The sequence below is a fragment of the Salmo salar genome, chromosome 24, assembly GCF_965601325.2.
Source record: "Salmo salar chromosome 24, fSalSal1, whole genome shotgun sequence".
Classification (NCBI taxonomy): domain Eukaryota; kingdom Metazoa; phylum Chordata; class Actinopteri; order Salmoniformes; family Salmonidae; genus Salmo; species Salmo salar.
The window spans coordinates 2,982,501-3,004,826 of record NC_138314.1 but is presented as its reverse complement, the minus strand read 5'-3'; the positions used below and the strand labels follow the sequence as shown (position 1 = coordinate 3,004,826).

The following is a 22,326-nucleotide window of genomic DNA, read 5'->3' as shown; positions in this document are numbered from 1 at the left end:
TAAACGCTTCTTTCTCAGACAACAAAAGAAAGAGAAACCCAATAAACACAGCCAGTGGTGAAGGGAGTCTGACGAGCCCTCATTGCACAGTGTTTCCCTGGGGCTCAGAGAGAGGGAGTAAGGTCTCTGGTCTGGCCAGCACAGACACGGGCCCTGTCTGAAAATGCATCTTAAATGCTCACCTACTTGAGGCCCAGTACAGTGAAGTATAGAGCGAAGCTCTGTCACTTTTACTGTCCATCCTGCTTGCAGTGACAGCCATATGCCCTGAGAGATAATGCTATGATGTTAGTCTCTCTCTGCTTCCCCTTTGGAGTCTAAAGTTTAAAGCTCATTTCCTGTTCCACCGCATCTAGGGTAGAACATCATTCAGATCAGTCGATCCCTATAGACCCTTTTGAAGCAGCCCTGTACAGCTCGTTACCGGCCTGTTTGGGAAGAGACAGCAGCATCACAGAGCCTTGGAAGGACTGTTCCCAAAGTCACCCACGCAACTCAGCCCTAGATGTGCTAGTTCACAGACAAAGGAGTCAATTAGTCCTACCACTCGGTATTGGTCTCCCCTGATCCCCGTTTTCTCCTTAAGAGACCCTTATCCAGTCCTCCATAAGGCTGATCTATGGAAGAACACCGAGCAAAATACAGCAAAAACAAAATCAAAACGGCTTCAGTCATCCAGTGTTGTCTGTATGGAGGTTACGGAGGTTTGATATCTGAAACGCAACTTGTCTGATGTCATTCCTTCTATGTCTCGTGCCAAAAGTAACAGGAAACACATACAAAGAATCTCCAACAACGTATTCTGCACTAATAATCACATACAATAGTTTCCCTCGTGAAACACTATGTTCTTGCAGAAAACCGAGCTGCCTTGCCTCCATGTCAAACCAGGAGAGGCCTCCAGTTGCTTTTAGTGTCATGTAAAAGTGGGTTTTAATTAAAGACATTTAGGGCAGGCTCAATTGTTCGGTCAGCCCTATCCACGATCCATCAGCGGTATGACAGACTGATAGGCTTCACTGCAAGTAAGGAGCTGAGGGGTGTAGCGTTTCAGTAATTATGAAGCCACTCCATTGTCTGCAAACTGTAAACAACTCCTCACTCCCTCAGTGAATTAGTTCTGCCAGTGTCTAGGTCTGCGTGGCTCAGTATCAGCCAAGCATCATAAATATACCTAGAGGCTAAGTGAAGGGGAAGAACATGTATTCATAAAAGTAGCAATCCAGCTTTATAGCATTAGGAGACGTGTCACACTCGTATGGGGAGTATAGAGAGAATGTAAACAGAGAGCGATAGCATCAGCTATCAGTCTGACATTCAGAGGACAGATGAGGAGGTTTAATAAGGTTGGATGAGTGTGTGTGTGTGTGTGTGTGTGTGTGTGTGTGTGTGTGTGTGTGTGTGTGTGTGTGTGTGTGTGTGTGTGTGTCACAGGATTCACACTGAGCAGTGTGGAGAGTTTGAGGGCCAGTTCCAGTGAATTTATGAGTCACTCATATCCCAGAGCAATCACGTCAAGGGTGCTATATTCTCCACTCCAGTCATCTCAGACAGACAGTAGTACCTTGCAGGAAGCGTTGAGGCAGAGCCTTGCATGACAAACAGGCCTTGTGTCTGTCCTTCAAACTGGACACACACACACTAGATTGAAATTGAAGCGACTGACGTTATTGTGCCTGCTTTACAAAGCAATAGATCAGAAGAGAAAAGGAGAGGAACCCAATGTGACTTTGTGAAATGTCTCCTATTTGTTAAACTTTTGTGGAAGTTTACTGTTTGTTTCAGTGTTCAGTACTTTGGATACTGCTCCTGCTGATGGCAGTCATGTCCCTGCTATGGCGAAGTTATCTAACCCTTCCAGGATGAGATGGTAAATAAGACAGTGTTTTCCTAGCGCCCAGGCCAAGGGCTTGATGTGGTCTGGAGGCACCATTTGCCAGCGGTGGGAATGGGAAGTAGTGTATCTGCAGGGACTCAGAGATAATTGAGGCCATCTTAAAGATGAATGGAGTGTTTAAAAGGCCTGCGGAGGAAGGGAGGGAGGGACGCCATGCACATGTCCTTCAAAACGAAAGTTCCTCCCACTATAGGATGAGGATAGGAAGAGAGATCCAAAAGCTGTGACACAATCCATCCACTTACTACAAGGTCTCCATCCGAAATGGTACACTATTCCTTATTTAGTGCACTACTTTTAACCAGGACCCATCAAAAATAGTGCTCTATATAAGGGAATAGGAAGCTATTTGGGACATACTCCAGCTGTCCTCTCCCCTCTGATTGGTGACTATCGCCACCTCAGATCCTCTCCTCCCCCTCTCTGTCAGCATGTGACCAGTCCACTCATGTCACATGACAAGGGCCTTTCTTGTGGTCGCATCACAGCCTGATGGGAAACAGAACCAGAGACCACGACCGCATGAGAGAGAGAGAGAGAGAGAGAGAGAGAGAGAGCGAGAGAGAGAGAGAGAGAGAGAGTGGGGGGAGTAGAAAAAAAATCTTAAATACATGCAAGATCCTCAAATAGAAAAGTCCGGGAAAAGGGAGGAGAAGAGGAGGATGGAGGACTCGCCCCAAACCCCAACCAGCAAAGTCTTGCTCTTGCAGGATACCACACAAACCCAAGAAGTCTTAAAAAAGGAAAGAGAGGAGGATAATTCACTGAGAGCTAATCGCCCTGTTATTATATTTGTCGGGATTTGCGGGCTAATTACTTCCATACTAAGACTTCAAATAGTGCTCGTTGGCGAGTGATGGAAAGAGAGAGAGATTGAGAGAGGGATATATAGAGAGGGGGAGAGAAAGAGAGAGAGAGGAGAAAGAGAAAGAGAGAGAGAGAGAGGGAGAGAGAGAAAGAGGGAGAGAGAGAGAGAGAGAGAGAGAGCTATGCCTGCTTTTGGTCATGTGATTTCATTGGTTAACAAAACAAACAAGCAGAAAAACAAAGGATGTCTCTCTGTAGAGAGCTGCCAGGTCACGCTATTAATACAGCACTGTGTTGTTGTGTTAGCTATGAGCAGGGATGAAACAAAGCGCTAGATAATTACATAGGTCTGGTTCTAAAGACAGACTGATTTAAGGAGCCTCCTCCATCCCTCTCTATATCCCCATCCTTCTAACCATTCCGCCATCTTTATTACAACCCAGTAGGGAGTAACAGAGGGACAACCATGAGGACTGACTGTAGGACAGACTATATATATTTTTTTAATTTATTTAATCTTTATTTAACTAGACAAGTCAGTTAAGAACAAATTCCTATTTACAAAGACGGCCTACCAAAAGGCCTCCTGCGGGGACGGGGGCTGGGATTAAAAATAAAAAAACACAATAAAAATATAGGACAAAACACACATCACGACAAGAGAGACAACACAACACTACATAAAGAGAGACCTAAGACAACAACATAGCAAGGCAGCCACACATGACAACACAGCATGGTAGCAACACAACATGACAACAACATGGTAGCAACACAACATGGTAGCAGCACAACATGGTAAAAGCACAAAACATGATAAAAACATTATTGGGCACAAACAGCACAGGTCAAGAAGGTAGAGACAACAATACATCACTCAAAACTACCACAACTGTCAGTAAGAGTGTCCATGTTTGAGTCTTTGAAGGACGAGATTGAGATGAAACTGTCCAGTTTGAGTGTTGCAGCTCGTTCCAGTCGCTAGCTGCAGCGAACTGAAAAGACGAGCGACCCAGGGATGTATGTGCATTGGGGAACTTTAACAGAATGTGACTGGCAGAACGGGTGTTATATGTGGAGGAGGAGGGCTGCAGTAGATATCTCAAGATATATATGAGGTAACTGACAAAATAAAGTAAATGCCAACATAAAGTGTCTTAATAAAGCATTGGGGCACCACGAGCCGAAACGAACAAGTGTGCTCGCATACTCCATTAAAAACCTTAATTTGAGAAACAAGAAAAAACGAGTCAATAGTACTGTTTGTCCATTTTGAGACACCGTAATCAGTATACACTTCCTCAAAATAGTCAGAATTAATGTAAGATAATTCAAGAAATTGTTTTTGCCAAGATCTTAGTCGCATGATTTTACATTTCACTAACATGCTGACCACAGTCCACGTTTAACTAGCGAAATGTCCAACCACGTTTCATGTGTTTCAACCTGTCCCGAAACTAATATACTGTTGACTAACCCCATTCCGTACAAATTTACGCAACCGCAGCATTCAAACGAGGCTGCAATGAAAACTAATGGGACTGTAGCGACTGTGTTGGCATCAAAATCTGATGTGTGAACTATGTTGCTATTCAAGCGTTGATTGACATGGTAATGGCCCGATAGTATTGGAGAAAAGTTTTTAAAAACGGACCCCTCTGACACTGTATGTTAAATTGTGAAGTTTCATGATGTAACGTACAGCCAGCATAATGCAACTCATTCTGTTTCGTACATCCTCTCTCTACCAGGTGTAGCGCTTCTCTCGCAGATTAAAAAGAAGAAAGGGACGGCTGGATACCTAGTCAATTGTACAACTGAATGCATTCATCACTGCAAGCCATCATGACACTCAAAAGCCGTTACTTACTTCTGAAGATAACTTTAGCGCACCCTAAAAACCTGATTCAAATTCGACATAAACTCTTCATAGCGTTTTATTTACATTTTAGAGGTGATAAGTTGGACAGATCGGGTTTCCCCACACTGCTTATCTCCCCATTTCCCTATCACACAGTAGGTTTCGCTTCCCCACCCGCCATTTTTAAAAAGACCCGATGGAGCTGATTGGCTTCTTCAATCATGCAGAGATGTGCAGCATGAAGGTCTCGTCATTGATTTTGCTTGGAATGTGGAGAAATTGTGCTTTACATTGGTATTCACATTACAGTTGACCTGGAAGTATTACGTTTTTTGGGGCGCTAAAATAAGGTCAATTGTACGTTACAGTGTGATGTACAAAAGTGCGTTCGCTAACTATAGTTGGTTCAGAGTTAGTTTTGATATTTCAACCTGCATGTCCTGATGGCGTCTGGACCAAATCAACATGCGTGCGAAGGCGGACGCACACGTATGCCCGGTCTAGCCAGCATGTAAAATGTTTGGTGCATTATTTCTCAAGTGAAAAAATGTGAATGAAAACGATTAGTCCTGCAAATGCAAGTAGATTTTGGCATTGGCGGGTAAGATATCTATTTCACCAGCCAGGTTGGCAGATGGTTAGGGCTCCACAACGCAAGTATTTCACTCGCATTTGTGAATAAAAATAGTCAAGTATGATCACATTTCTAGTAAAACAAATGCTACATTAGATGTTTTTCAAAGTATTTCTGCAGTTTTGTTTCATAGCTGGTAAATTGAGTCAAAGAACTATGAAACCTATGTACATAGCCTATTCCACCTTGCGCTGCAACACTGCCTGGCTGGGGGCTGTGCACATGTGAAGAGCTGAAAGATACATCCTTTATAAGCACAGCGCACAGACATACACAATGGTCTAATTTACTTGAAACAAAATACTATTTACATTGTTTTGTTCACAAGCTAGGTTGTTTTTCTATTATTGAATTTCAACTGCTAGGGAAAGGAGAAGACAACGCTTCTCTACTAGTCAGACTCAATCTCGCAAGCACAAACATGACTGGAGTCGCGTTAGGACCCCAGTGATGGAGTCATTGCTGAGGACCAAAACCAACAAAAACATCAGAAAATAACACATAACATATGCAAAAACTATTCCAAACTGTTTAGGCTGGGAAGCATGCAGAGGCCTTTAGTCGACACTTCGTTGTTTACGAAGCATGTGACAAATAGAATTTGATTTGAGGAAGGCACAGCATGGCAGAGGGGGAAAAAATATTTGTACAGGTATACTGCAGTGCTGTTAAGTTTTATACAAGTACAGTAACTTATTTCCCATGAGGTGTTTTAGATACAGTATTCCACTATGGGGAACAGACTTACAGGTTACAACTGTGACTAAACAGGCAAGATGCTTTCATCCTTACAAGGGTCAACAAAAGTGTGAACGTAACTGAAAAAGATAGACTTGCTACAACAGAATTGAAGAGAGTCTTATTCCCACGTAAGTGAGAGATGCCCCTTCACTAGCCCAATGTCTTCCTCCAATACAATGACTCGTTTCCTTTAAAGCCATTGTCATTCTGTTTTGTTAGTGACCTGAATAAGGGAGCAATAAAACCATGGAAACCCAATTTAGGCCTAAAATAGCCTCAACACTACCCCAAATACCCCTCACACACGCACACACACACACCCAGCCCACCACCTCACCTACCTAGCCACAAGTCCAGGGGAATCCTTGCCATAATGGAATCAGTAGCATCTATAAAATGTGGCTGCTTCTCGTTCTAACGTGTGTTTTAACATGCTCCTTATTATTTACTTCTACTCACCCCGTAATGGGAAGAGACGAATGTAGCCTTCAGTGCACTAGTGTTGGGCTACAACACGGAGATCGAAAGAAAAGCTTAAAGAAAGAAAAGTTGCCTCAAGCTGCTATTTGGCCTTCAATTAAAGTGTTTGACTGATGTCGGATAATCTTTCAGAAAACAGATTAAATGGGATAAAGCATCTACCTTTAAAACAATCTCTACAGGGGTTTGGAATGATGTTTGACAGAACACAGCAGCACAGATGGACTGAGGGTACAGCTTGGTCTGGGTGACCCAAGTGGGAAAATGCTGTGTCCCGATTCTCCACCCTTTTACAGGAAGTGTGCACTTCCACCATTGTCAAATCCATGCAAGAAAGTGTGCAAGTCAAGTGCACACTTTGGGTGAATGGGGGGGATGAGGTAGTGAAAGATGGGACTTATACACTGACTATGACCTGAAGGAGGAAGTTGAAACAAAAGTGGAAAGGAAGGACCTGACATATGTGAGGACGAAATGCCAACGTGACACATAGAGGATGGGTGTCACGTTAAATTACTTCTCCTTAGCACTTCCTGTCAGTTTCCCTGTTTCTTCTGGAGTCACTTTGATCTAGCCATCTGCTGTTTCAGTGAGACAAAGACAAATATGAAAATGAAGAGGCATATTTTCCAAACATGATTTAAAGGGTCTTCATATCTTCACCTCCTATCACACACACACACACACACACACACACACACACACACACACACCCACACACACACACACACACACACACACACACACACACACAACACACACACACACACACACACACACACACACACACACACACACACACACACACACACACACACACACTTCACCCCTGCCTACCTCTCTCCATTACTGTATCTCAAGCTACCCTGTCTGTGATTAATCTGCCTTGTCCCAGGCCTCTAAGTGGACTAAGTAGACAAGGTTAGCAGGTTAAACAAATATAGAGGGGGATATGTCCATCCTGCTACACCCTTCTGCATACTCAACACATGCTTCCGGTGAACTCACTCTAAACCAACTCTGACACTAGAGTAAACAAGGTGGAGAGGAGGAGGGAGGTGGTTAGGGGGAGAGAGGGGAAGGGAGTGAGTGAGTGAGGAGAGAGAGAGAGGGTCTCAGTGAAACAACATGGATACAGCCAGGGGCCGCATTTATAAAACGGACTTACGATCAATTTTGATCTTAAGTATGACTTACGCAGAATACCACGTTTAAGTAGCTATTTATAAAACCTTACAATGATGTGGAAATGATCTTATCTCTACTCAAAGTCTAGACTTGACGTAAGTGATTTTCCTGCTGGTTATGTAGGGGGTATTGCAGTTTGGGACGCATATGCGTCCAAGCCTGTGGTGAACTTTGCATTAGCTTTATGAACAATTTGTTAGAAATGATCAATTAAAGGTGTGAGGAATGAATTGCCAGACGCAAGGTGTTTTGAATTAAAAACAGGATGCGATGTTCTATAAATAGTGTGTAAAATTAGAAAAAAGTAACCATGGCTGTTCTGGCATTATTGGAAGACATCGAAAATTGTGCTTTTAGAAGGGAGAGTTTTCAGAGACTGGAACAACTTTTTTTGCTCATGGCCTATCATCTCCCAAGAAATGTTCTGTTAGATTTGTGCGCGGATTTAGCCCCTAATCTGGAAAGGAAGACACTCTGTAATCATGCCATATCCGTATCTGTACTGTCCACTCTGGGATTCCTCACTATTGGGACATTCCAGAGGGAAATGAGTGACAGGTTGGGTATATCACAGCCATCATTCAGCCGCATCCTGCCACAAGTGATCGAGGCGATTCTACACGTATTGTCCACGAGATACATTAGTTTCCCACTTACACCCTCATTTCATTTCCAAGGGGTCATACTGCAGGCGCAGCTGACTGCACGCATATTGCCTTACGCGCACCGTCTATAGATGAACTTGTATCTGTTAACAGGAAGAATTTCCATTAATTTAATGTTCAGATCATCTGCGATGCCCGTATGCAACTCCTCAATGTATGCTCCAAGTGACCAGCATCTACGCACGACTCATTAATTCTGCGCCACAGCAGAGTAGGCCCGCGTCTAGAAGCTGGTGAGAGTGGAGGCGGGTGGCTTCTCGGTGAGTTATTTTTTTCCCCCAGTGTATAATAGCCTATTAACCGTGCAAAATAATGTAACACAATGGTTTTACCCTATTAGGTGACCGGGGCTATCCACTGAAAACGTGGCTTCTTGCTCCCTTTGCCGATCCCCGAACAGCAGAGGAAATGTGCTTCAGTTTGGCGCGGTAGAACAAGGTTGGTTGTGGAGCGCACCATCGGATTGCTGAAGGGCCATGTTGCCTTGATGCATCAGGTGGAAAACTCCTCTACAAGCCAGAGAAGGTCATTTCATTTAATAAAAATGCTAAACTTTAATTTAGTTTTAAAATGGGTCAACTTAAAGCAACATATACCAACATGTTATATTTAGCATTTTATTGAAATTGCACACCCAAAGGTTCTGGCCAAATAGCTGAAAACAGTTTTTAATTTGGCCCTACGGTTACTGAGATGTCCCCGTGAAGCTTGTTCATTTTGTAGCAATGCTAGTGTAAACGAATGGAATCAGCTGAGTCCTATTGTTTCCACTAGCATTGCAACAAAATGCAAACAGATTTCAAGGGGACATCTCAGTAACTGTAGTGCCTATTAGTAGTGCAAGTTTGTTTGACAAGAACATCGGGGTGTGCAATTTCAAACCTAAATATAAAATGTTGGCCTGTTTTAAGAATGAATGGTTTCCAATCAAAGGTGACACGCATAATACTGGCATGTGGTGTGCTCCACAACATAGCCCTGAGACATGGTATTGAAATGGATGTGGAGATTAGAATGGACTCCCAAGAGCCTCCTAACCCACCACCCGATGGAGCACCTGCCCCGGCTGATGCAGTGAGAAGGAGACGGCAGCTCAAACAGAGATTGGTGGTAAGAAACAGAATGCCAGACAATATACAAAGGCATAGGTTTTTTATTCACGTTGTGGAAAACGTTCAACAATTGCATTATGTAAATGAATCAAAACCCTATGTATTCTTCCGAGTTCAGTCACAATCTTCCCAACCAATGTGTTCCAACTCGTTCTGGGTTTGCAGGACTGAGGCGGTCAACACGCGAACTGTAGACGTGGACGCAGACGTGGATGGACCCTCGACACCTGTGGCCAAACATTCCCCCTCACTCCTGGCACCTGCGGGTCTGCGACGCTTAGGAATCGGGTCCTCACAGACTTTTCCCGGCGCACGGACGCAGACGTGGACATACTCTTGACACCTGTGGCCAAACCTTCCCTTTCACTCCTGGCACCTGCTGATTTGGGAGCCTCACGCACTTTATCCCTGGGTGGAGGGAGCATGGGCTGCAACGCAGCTTCCCCCGTTTCTATGTGAATAAAATAAATCAGCGCATGTCTTGTATATTAAGTTACTTACAACCAAGTTTCACATTCTCTTAATTACTTACCGTGATCCAGTGATGCAGTTGTGGGGGTTTCGCGCTCCGACTTCACCGTTTCCAATGTTACTGCTAACGATGTAAAAGCTGGGATTAAACCATATGAAAAATAAAATAAAGCAAAATAGAAGAAACTCACCTTTTTTTAAACATTCACTGTCGCAGTCAGAGCATGTGCCAGTGTATGCGCTTTCCCCAATGATTGCCCCGATGCGCTGGTCCATTTGGGAGAGCTCCGGCGTGACAGGCCCCCCTCCCTTGACAACGCAGACGAGAGTTGGCGCGCATGAGCAGTGTGGGTGCAATAATTGAATAACATAGATTCCTAAATTTATTTTGCAACGTGCAGTAAGGCACATTAAGGTGCCGTCAATTTTAAGTTCATTCGAGATTTATAGATCACAGGTGCGTAAGTTACAAATGGGCTTCTTAGAACCTGCGTAAGCAAGGTTTTTTATGCTCAGTATATTTTATGAATCGAAAGTAGGCACACCGTCGGTAATGATCTTACGACTAAGTTCAAGTATAAATCTAATAACTTTTATTTTATAAATGAGGCCCCAGGACAGAGCAGGTGGGAGGGAGAGAGAGGCTCAGTGAAGTTGCTCTGTGCGTTCCAAGGTACTCTATTAGGGTGTTTAGGAAAGATCCATCTGAAATCATAAACCAAACCGGAAATTAGGCGGGTGCACAGAGAGCAAAGAAGACACGATGAAAGAAAGAGTCAATGGGAAAGAGAAAAACAGAGAGATAGGATGAGAGATAAGAGAGAATTAGACACAGAAAGAAAAAATGAGAACGTGAGAATCAGACAAAAAGAGTGTACCAAAGAGAAACAACAGGAGAAGTAGTGGCAGAGCACAAAAATGCGAGATAGAAAACTCTTTATTTATTGTTAGAACTGCTTTCTTCAAAGCCCTCATTCTCTCCATGTTGCTCCAGTGAAGTAACACTTGGTTGACTTGATTTCCTATTGTTATGTTATGACCCACCAAGCCAAGGCTCATAAAGAATGTACAGCAAACAAAGACAAAGCTAGCAAGCGCCTAGCTAACCTACACCAGACCAGACAGGTCTTAGCTCAGAGCTCCAAATGCCATTCCAGATGAGCTCTGTGGTGCAGTTACGTGCTGGGCCCCTATACCAGCAAACAAACAACCAATGTAGGGCTTAGAGAGAAAAAAAACCGAGCCTGTTTAATTTGTCTTCTGCTGGGAAGGAAGGTAATGAACACACAAACACAAACACACACACACACAAGCATATGGGTTCTTAGTACTGTCGGGGATTGGCTAGCTTTGGGATCTATGGCTGTGATATAGGACATGACGGCCCACTGTTGCTAAAGTCTGTTCAAGCACTGCATTGGGGTTTTCTCATCTCTTCTTCTCTTCCTCTATTCTTCTCCTATTCCCTTCTTTTTATATATAAAAAAGAGGGCGTAAAACTTTCCCTACACTAACTAACACTCAGGCTACATCCCAAAATGGCACCCTATTCCCTTCATAGTGCACTTCTTTTGACCAGGGCCCATAGGGGTGCACTATATAGGGAATAGGGTGCCATTTCAGAGGCAGCCTCAGAAATGTGTGATACGCAGATGCAGTGACAGAACATGCATTAATCTGTCTCTAATAACCACAGCATTCCTTTACTCTCTCTCTCTCTCTCTCTCCTTTTCTCTCTCTCATTTTCTCTCTCTCTCTCTCTCTCTCTCCTTTTCTCTCTCTCTCTCCTTTTCTCTCTCTCTCTCTCTCTCTCTCTCTCTCTCTCTCTCTCCTTTTCTCTCTCTCTCTCTCTCTCTCTCTCACTCCCTTCCCTCTCCTCTCTCCTTCTACTCTTCCGACGGGTGCAATTTTAATCAGCCGAGCAGCGGTGGCGACAGTGTTTTAAGTTGCATCCGATGTGGAGGACGGGGGCACCCAGACACACAGACTGCATTGTTCCAACTTCCCAGTGGAGTATGTCATTGTGCCCATGTCATCCATTTATTCTCACCCACTCTTGACTGTACTGCCAGTGTAATTCCCCAAAGGATATCCGCCCACTGTGTGTGTGTCAGTCATTCTAATCTAGGCTGACCAGCATGTTCCAGACTTTCAAAGGCAGCAATCAACATGCTAAAACATTTATTATAAACTGGGTGGTTGGAGTCCTGAACGCTGATTGGCTGACAGCCATGGTATATCAGACCGTATACTATGGGTATGACAAAAAATATATATTTTTACTGCTCTAATCACATTGGTAACCAGTTTATAATAGCAATAAGGCACGTCGGGGGTTTGTGGTATATGGCCAATATACCATGGCTAAGGGCTGTCTCCATGTTACGTCGTGCCTAAGAACAGCCCTTGGCCATGGTATATTGGCCATATGCCACACCCCCCCCGGGCCTTATTGCTTAACTGTAAGCCTGTGGTATCTACAGTACAGAACACTAGGGTGACTTATTGTTAATTTCCTGGCATTCTGAATGAAAGCAAAAAACACTCAGCAAGTGAATCCGTCATTAGCTTCATACAATCAAATGCTACAGTAAAAATGCAAACACATTGATCCATAAGGTTGAAGGTGTATCGAAAATGTGAGGTCCTACAAGCATCTTTGTGAACTTCAACTCTCCTTCCTCCCTATCAGAGACACGTTCATCTATCTCCAGTGATCCCCCACAAACCCCTCTTACTCTAGCCAAAGCCTCACTGCTACACCAAAGCATTGGCCCCAATCGCGAACACACCTCACAAAGAGTGAGCAAGTTATTTTTTATTTTATTCATTTAACCTTTATATAACTAAGTGAGTGAAGTGAGTGAGTGAAAGAGAGAGAGAGAACAGAGCATCTAATAGCTGCACACACATGCCCCTGAAACAGCTCAAAGCCTCCTTACCCCAAACCACATGTAATTAACATACCAGACATGCCAGCCAACATGAGCACAAACAGGATCGAAAACAGGTGTGTTTCAAAACAAAGACCCCCTCCTCACCTCTCTCTCTTTTCTCCCTCATCTCCCTTTCTCTCTCCCTCTCCTTTCCTCTCTCTTTCTGGGCCCCTGCGTGATTACAGGCCCAAGGGAAGATGGGGCCGGACTGGGAGGATAAATAGAGGGCCTGAACTGAGGTGAGTCAAGTGTGACCTGGCATTGAAGTGCTCTCAAAAAACGATTTAATCACTTACAGTACCAGTCAAAAGTTTGGACACACCTACTCATTCAAGGGTTTTTCTTAATTTTTACTATTTTCTACATTGTAGAATAATAGTGAAGACATCACAACTATGAAATAACACATATGGAATCATGTAGTAACCAGAAAAGTGTTAAACAAATCAAAATGTATTTTATATTTGAGATTCTTCAAAGTAGCCACCCTTTGCCTTGATGACAGCTTTGCCCACTCTTGCCATTCTCTCAACCAGCTTCATGAGGAATGCTTTTCCAACAGTCTTGGAGTCCCCACATATGCTGAGCACTTGTTGGCTTCTTTTTCTTCACTCTGAGGTCCAACTTATCCCAAACCATCTCAATTGGGTTGAGGTCGGCTGATTGTGGAGGCCATGTCATCTAATGCAGCACTCCATCACTCTCCTTCTTGGTCAAATAGCCCTTACACAGCCTGGAGGTGTGTTGGGTCATTGTCCTGTTGAAAAACAAATGATTGTCCCACTAAGTGCAAACCAGATGGGATGGCGTATCACTGTAGAATGCTGTGGTAGCCATGCTGATTAAGTGTGCCTTGAATTCTAAACAAATCACAGACAGTGTCACCAGCAAAGCACCCCCACACCATCACACCTCCTCCATGCTTCACGGTGGGAAGCACACATGCGGAAATAATCCATTCACCTACACTGCGTCTCACAACGACACGGCGGTTGGAACTAAAAATCTCAGATTTGGACTCATTAAACCAAAGGACAGATTTCCACCGGTCTAATGTCCATTGTTCGTGTTTCTTGGCCCAAGCAAGTCTCTTCTTATTATTGGTGACCTTTAGTAGTGGTTTCTTTGCAGCAATACGACCATGAAGACCTGATTCACGCAGTCTCCTCTCAACAGTTGACATGTGTGTAATGGATTTTCTTAGAGAAGTGGAGGAGTCAGGCGCAGGACACAGGGTTGAAGGTAAACAAAACGTGTTTACTAAAATTTATCAATCCATCTTCTCATAAAAAATACATAGTTAGGAGAAACACCTCCAACTACACAAAACAGACAAACAATCACCGACAAGACAAAACAGGAAATGCAGAGGTTTAAATAATGAACATAATTAGGGAAACTCAAAACAGGTGTACACAATAAAGACAAAACCAAACGAACAGTGAAACATCGATCGGTGGCAACTAGTAAGCCGGTGACGTCGACCGCCGAACGCCGCCCGAACAAGGAGAGGGGTCGACTTCGGCGGAAGTCGTGACAGTACCCCCCCCGACGCGCGGCTCCAGCAGCGCGCCGACACCGGCCTCGGGGATGACCCGGAGGACGGGGAGCAGGGCGATCCGGACGGAAGCGATGAAAATCCTGGATTAACGATGGATCCAGGATGTCTTCCGCCGGTACCCAGCTTCGCTCCTCCGGGCCATACCCCTCCCACTCCACGAGGTACTGAAGGCCCCTCGCCCGACGCCTGGAGTCCATAATGGCTCGTACGGTATATGCCGGGGCCCCCTCGAGAGGGGGCGGAGGAACCTCCCGTACCTCCGACTGCTGGAGCGGACCAGTTACCACCGGCCTGAGGAGAGACACATGGAACGAGGGGTTAATATGATAATCAGGGGGAAGTTGTAACCTATAACAAACCTCGTTCAATCTCCTCAGGACTTTAAATGGCCCCACAAACCGCGGACCCAGCTTCCGGCAGGGCAGGTGAAGGGGCAGGTTTCGGGTCGAGAGCCAGACCCGATCCCCCGGTGCATAAACCGGGGCCTCACTGCGGTGGCTGTCGGCACTCGCCTTTTGCCGCCTGATGGCTCGTTGAAGACGTACATGGGCAGCGTTCCATGTCTCCTCCGAGTGCCGAAACCTCGATCTGGCTCTGATGCCATGGTGCCAGGACCGGCTGATACCCTAGCACACACTGAAAAGGGGTAAGGTTAGTGGAAGAGTGGCGTAAGGAATTTTGGGCCATCTCCGCCCAAGGGATAAATGATGCCCACTCTCCCGGCCGGTCCTGGTAATAGGACCGCAGAAACCTACCCACCTCTTGGTTGACTCTTTCCACCTGCCCATTACTCTCGGGGTGGAACCCTGAGGTAAGACTGACCGAGACCCCCAGGCGTTCCATAAACGCCCTCCAGACTCTAGACGTAAATTGGGGACCCCGATCAGAGACTATATCCTCAGGCACCCCGTAGTGCCGGAATACATGGGTAAATAGGGCCTCCGCAGTCTGTAGGGCCGTAGGGAGACCGGGCAAAGGAAGGTGACGGCAGGACTTAGAAAACCGATCCACAACGACCAGGATCGTGGTGTTCCCCGGTGACGGGGGAAGATCCGTCACGAAATCCACCGATAGGTGTGACCACGGTCGTTGCGGAACGGGAAGGGGTTGTAATTTCCCTCTGGGCAGATGTCTAGGTGCCTTGCACTGTGCGCATACCGAACAGGAGGAGACATAAACCCTCACGTCCTTGGCTAACGTGGGCCACCAGTACTTCCCCGTAAGGCAGCGCACCGTCCGACCTATACCAGGATGACCAGAGGAGGGTGATGTGTGGGCCCAACAGATCAAACGATCGCGAACATCAAACGGCACGTACACGTGCCCAACGGGACACTGGGAGGGAGTGGGTTCTGCACGTGACGCCCGTTCGATGTCCGCGTCCACCTCCCATACCACCGGTGCCACCAGGCATGAGGCTGGAATTATGGGAGTGGGCTCTGTGGACCGCTCCTCTGTATCATACAGCCGGGACAGTGCGTCTGCCTTGACGTTCTGGGAACCTGGTTTATAAGAAAGAGTGAAAGAAAAGCGTGTGAAAAACATAGCCCACCTAGCCTGGCGAGGGTTCAGTCTCCTCGCTGCCCGAATATACTCCATATTTCGGTGGTCAGTCCAAATGAGGAAAGGGTGTCTAGCCCCCTCAAGCCAATGTCTCCACGCTTTCAGTGCCCCGACAACAGCTAACAACTCCCTATCCCCCACGTCATAGTTTCGCTCCGCCGGGCTGAGCTTCTTCGAAAAGAAAGCACAGGGGCGGAGTTTTGGTGGGTTACCCGAGCGCTGAGATAGCACAGCCCCTATTCCAGCCTCGGATGCATCCACCTCAACTATGAACGCTAAGGAGGGATCAGGATGCGCCAGCACTGGAGCCGTGGTAAACAGAGCCTTCAGGTTACCAAAAGCTCTGTCCGCCTCAGCCGACCACCGCAACCGCACCGGTCCCCCCTTCAGTAAGGAGGTAATGGGAGCCGCCACCTGGCCAAAGCCCCGGATAAACCTCCGGTAGTAGTTGGCAAACCCTAAAAACCGCTGCACCTCCTTTACCGTGGTTGGAGTCGGCCAATTACGCACGGCTGAAATGCGGTCAGTCTCCATCTCCACCCCTGACGCGGACAAACGGTACCCAAGGAAGGAGACGGACTGTTGAAAGAACAGACATTTCTCCGCCTTGACGTAAAGGTCATGCTCCAACAGTTGACCAAGCACCGTACGCACAAGGGACACATGCTCAGCGCGGGTGGTGGAGTATATGAGAATATCATCTATATACACCACTACACCCCGCCCGTGCAGGTCCCTGAAGATCTCATCCACAAATGATTGGAAGACGGATGGAGCATTCATTAAGCCATACGGCATGACGATGTACTCATAGTGCCCAGATGTAGTGCTAAATGCCGTCTTCCACTCATCCCCTCCCCTGATACGCACCAGATTGTACGCGCTCCTGAGGTCCAATTTTGTGAAGAAGCGCGCCCCGAGCAATGACTCTGTCATACTGGCGATCAGAGGTAGCGGGTAACTGTATTTCACAGTAATCTGGTTCAAACCTCGATAGTCAATGCACGGGCGTAAACCTCCATCCTTCTTCTTCACAAAAAAGAAGCTCGAGGAGACAGGTGAAATGGAGGGCCGAATGTATCCCTGTCCCAGAGATTCAGCGACATATGTTTCCATAGCCGCCGTCTCCTCCTGTGACAGAGGATACACGTGACTCCTGTTAAGTGCAGCACCCTCCAGGAGATTTATCGCACAATCCCCCGGTCGATGGGGTGGTAATTGAGTCGCCTTCCTTTTACAGAAGGCGATTGCCAAATCGGCATATTCGGGGGGAATGTGCATGGTGGAAACCTGGTTTGGACTCTCCACCGTAGTGGCACCTAAGGAAACACCTAAACACCTCCCTGAACACTGACAGGACCATCCCTTGAGAACCCTCTGTTGCCACAAAATAATAGGATCATGAGGTGCCAACCAGGGAAGCCCCAATACAACGGGAAACGCAGGAGCGTCAATCAGAAAGAGACTAATACTCTCTTCATAACTCTCCCGCGTCACCATAGCAATGGGAACTGTGACCTCCCTAATCAGCCCAGACCCCAAAGGACGACTATCTAGGGCATGTATAGGGAAGGGAACATCAACGGGAACAATAGGAATCCCTAATCTATTGGCCAAAGACCGATCTATAAAGTTCCCAGCTGCGCCTGAATCTACTAGCGCCTTATGCTGGGAATGCAGGGAAAACCCCGGAAATCTTATAGATAACCACATGTGAGCAACAGGGGGGTCTGGGTGAGTCGTGTGCCTACTCACCTGAGATGAACCACCAGTGTTCCGCCTAACACCTCGACTACCTGGAAAACCTCCCCATCACCGACCAGCAGTGTGTCCTCTGCGGTCACCTCTGGTGCATGGAACGGTTTCCCCTCCGGTCTCCCTAGTACCAGCCCCGCCCAACTCCATTGGTGTTGGGTCTAAGGGACTGGTGGATGGAACCAACGGACCCCGATCCGGATGTCCGCGGGAGGCCAGCAGGTTCTCCAGCTGGATAGATAAGTCCATCAGCTGGTCCAGGTGGATGGTGGTGTCCCTGCAGGCTAGCTCCCTACGAACGTCCTCTCGCAAACCACACCTGTAGTGATCGATCAGGGCCCGCTCATTCCATCCTGAACCAGCCGCCAGAGTTCTAAAATCCAGTGCAAACTCCCGAGCGCTCCTCATCTCCTGCTTTAAATGGAACAAGCGCTCTCCCGCCGCTTTTCCTTCTGGTGGATGATCAAACACTGCCCGAAAGCGGCGGGAGAAGTCCTCTTAGTTTTCCAGATTCCGGTCTTCCACCTCCCAGATAGCGTTGGCCCACTCTAGGGCTTTACCAGTCAAACAGGAGATGAGGGCGCTCACTCTCTCGCGTCCCGAGGGCGGCGGCTGGACAGCCGCCAGGTAGAGCTCTAGCTGGAGTAGGAACCCCTGACACCCGGCAGCTGCTCCGTCATACGCTCCCGGGAGCGAGAGCCGAATCCCACCGGATCCAGACGGCGGTTGGATAGGATCCAGAGGTGTGTCGGGCGGTGGTGTGGCTGGGTCGACGGGACAGCCTTTCCTCTCCACTCTCTCCATGGTCAGCAGCACGCAATCCATGGCCGTCATTAGATCCTGGATCATTTTAGCCTGCTGCTGAACGTGCTCCTCTAGATGACTAGGAGAACTGGCTGCTCCTGCTGACTCCATTTGCTGGTCGGTGATTCTGTAATGGATTTTCTTAGAGAAGTGGAGGAGTCAGGCGCAGGACACAGGGATGAAGGTAAACAAAACGTGTTTACTAAAATGTATCAATCCATCTTCTCATAAAAAATACATAGTTAGGAGAAACACCTCCAACTACACAAAACAGACAAACAATCACCGACAAGACAAAACAGGAAATGCAGAGGTTTAAATAATGAACATAATTAGGGAAACTCAAAACAGGTGTACACAATAAAGACAAAACCAAACGAACAGTGAAACATCGATCGGTGGCAACTAGTAAGCCGGTGACGTCGACTGCGGAACGCCGCCCGAACAAGGAGAGGGGTCGACTTCGGCGGGAGTCGTGACAATGTGTCTGTTACATGAACTGTGAAGCTAATGAACTTATCCTCTGCAGCAGAGGTAACTCTGGGTCTGCCTTTGCTGTGGCGGTCTTCATGAGAGCCAGTTTCATCATAGCACTTGATGGTTTTTGTGACTGCACTTCAAGAAACGTTCAAAGTCCTTGAAATGTTCCGGATTGACTGACCTTAATGTCTTAAAGTAATGATGGACTGTTGTTTCTCTTTGCTTATTTGAGCTGTTCTTGCCATAATATGGACTTGGTCTTTTACCAAATAGGGCTATCTTCTTTATACCACCCCTACCTTGTCACAACACAATGGATTGGCTCAAACCCATTAAGAAGGAAAGAAATTCCCCAAATTAACTTTTAACAAGGCACACCTGTTAATTGAAATGCATTCCAGGTGACTACCTCATGAAGCTGGTTGAGAGAATGCCAAGCGTGTGCAAAGCTGTCATCAAGGCAAAGGGTGGATACTTTGAAGAATCTCAAATATAAAATATATTTTGATTTGTTAAACACTTTTGTGGTTGTTACTACATGATTCCATATGTGTTATTTCATAGTTTTGATGTCTTCACTATTATTATACAATTTAGAAAATAGTACAAATAAAGAAAAACCCTTAAATGAGTAGGTGTGTCCAAACTTTTGACTGGTACTGTATATTATGCATGCAACAGTAATAGAGAAATTAACTTTTGTTCTTCCTTTCTGGTATTCTGTTGGCTTTGAGCCATGTGTTTTGATTAGGCGTAATTGGAACAGACCAACATTGGATTTTGTTCACCCTTTGGGCAGCTGACAACATTACATAGACTGCACTTCATAGCTGCACTTAAGAAACCTTGAGAATTCTAGAGCCATGTAGAACTCAGAGTTTCCCTAGCTCCATAGTTTTCGAACTCAATATACCTATTGCTCCATAGTTCTAGAACTCAGAGAATTTCTAGATCCATGGTTCTAGAACTCAAGAGAATTTCTAGATTCATGGTTCTAGAACTCAGTTTTTCTAGCTCCATAGTTTTAGAACTCCGTGTTCCTATAGCTCCATAGTTCTAGAACTTAGTGTTCCTAGTTTGAGAACTATTAGTTTTAGAACGCTTCGTCAGAGTGTTTTGGGAGCAGCGGGTCCATGTGGAACACAAACATGCCCCATCTGCCTCCAAGGACTCTTTTCTAGCAGCATGGAGCTAGTAGAGTGTGAGTGGCAAGCACATCAGAAAAGGCCCCGCATGTTTGTTTTGCTGATCTTTGTAAACTACAGATGGAAGTCTTGGCTGTCCCTTCTGCATTCCTCCGACTGCATCGTCACATATACTTCTACTCCGATTGGATCTGAGAGAAAACGAGAGAAACTGGGCTCTTTGCTATGATGGTGAGAGAGCAGTCCGAAATGTCACTCTTATCTCTCTCCACACTAAATTCCCCCTTATCTGAAACATTTTCTAAAAAGGACCACAACAAAACACATTCATCTGTACTTTGATTTCTTTGATTTTCTCTAAATGCATTTAATGCCTGATGTTTTATCTTCCTGATTGCCCCGGGCAGTCAACGAGTGAAGAGTGGAATACCACCATAATAAAATGTCAAAAGACGGACAGATAATCCGTGAACAAAACACACAACACCAGGACACAAAAACCAATGCACAAAAGCTGCCACATAACTTGGGTTGCAAAGCTACCAGTAATTTACCAGTTATTGGAATCTAATCTGGGAAATTAACAGAAAATCTATGGCAATCTATCATAACTTTGGTCATTTATATTTGCATAACTGTAAAAAATGGATTCATACATAGTATTCCTTTTTTATTTCTGTGTCCATATTGTCCATGAGTTTCCAGTACATAGAACATATGGTTCAAGAGAAAATAGCCTAATTCATGAAAAAAAGCACCTAATCAACAATGGCATTATTTTGTATTAACTCTACAACTCTTCTAACTACTGACTTTTTTCACAACTGCCACCAGTTTGACGCCAAAACATTTACAAAAAAAACAGTTGAAGTCGGAAATTTACATACACCTTAGCCAAATACATTTAAACTCAGTTTTTCACAATTCCTGACATTTAATCCTAGTAAAAATTCCCTGTCTTAGGTCAGTTAGGATCACCACTTTATTTTAAGAATGTGAAATGTCAGAATTATAGTAGAGAGAATGATTTATTTCAGCTTTTATTTCTTTCATCACATTCCCAGTGGGTCAGAAGTTTACATACACTAAATTAGTATTTGGTAGCATGCCTTTAAATTGCTTAACTTGGGTCAAACGTTTTGGGTAGCCTTCCACAAGCTTCCCACAATAAGTTGGGTGAATTTTGGCCCATTCCTCCTGACAGAGCCGGTGTAACTGAGTCAGTTTTGTTGGCCTCCTTGCTCGCACACGCTTTTTCAGTTCTGCCCACAAATGTTCTATAGGTTTGAGGTAAAGGCTTTGTGATGGCCACTCCAATATCTTGACTTTGTTGTCCTTAAAGTATGCTTGGGGTCATTGTCCATTTGGAAGACCCATTTTCGACCAAGCTTTAACTTCCTGACTGATGTCTTGAGATGTTGCTTAAATATATCCACATTATTTTCCTTCCTCATGATGCCATTTATTTTGTGAAGTGCACCAGTCCCTACTGCAGCAAAGCACCCCCACAACACGATGCTGCCACCCCCGTGCTTCACGGTTGGGATGGTATTCTTCAGCTTGCAAGCCTCCCCCTTTTTCCTCCAAACATAATGATGGTCATTATGGCCAAACAGTTCTATTTTTGTTTCATCAGACCAGAGGACATTTCTCCAAAAAGTACAATCTTTGTCCCCATGTGCAGTTGCAAACTGTAGTCTGGCTTTTTTATGGCGGTTTTGGAGCAGTGGCTTCTTCCTTGCTGAGCGGCCTTTCAGGTTATTTCGATATAGGACTCGTTTTACTGTGGATATAGATACTTTTGTACCTGTTTCCTCCAGAATCTTCACAAGGTTGATTTGCGCTTTTTGCACCAAAGTACGTTCATCTCTAGGAAACAGAATGCGTCTCCTTCCTGAGCGATATGACGGCTGCTTGGTCCCATGGTGTTTATACTTGTGTACTATTGTTTGTACAGATGAACGTGGTACCTTCAGGCGTTTGGAAATTGCTCCCAAGGATGAACCAGACTTGTGGAGGTCTACATTTTTTTTCTGAGGTCTTGGCTGATTTCTTTTGATTTTCCCATGATGTCAAGAAAAGAGGCACTGAGTTTGAAGGTAGGCCTTGAAATACATCCACAGGTACACCTCCAATTGACTCAAATGATGTCAATTGGCCTATCAGAAACTTCTAATGCCATGACCATTTTCTGGAATTTTCCAAGCTGTTTGAAGGCACAGTCAA

The 22,326-nt window shown here is 45.5% G+C and overlaps 1 protein-coding gene across 3 annotated transcripts in view; it reads right to left on the bottom strand.

Moving 5' to 3' along the window:
• LOC106584901 (kremen protein 1) overlaps positions 1 to 22,326 on the bottom strand; it is a 124,473-nt gene that overhangs the window by 81,809 nt on the left and 20,338 nt on the right. The window lies entirely within an intron of this gene.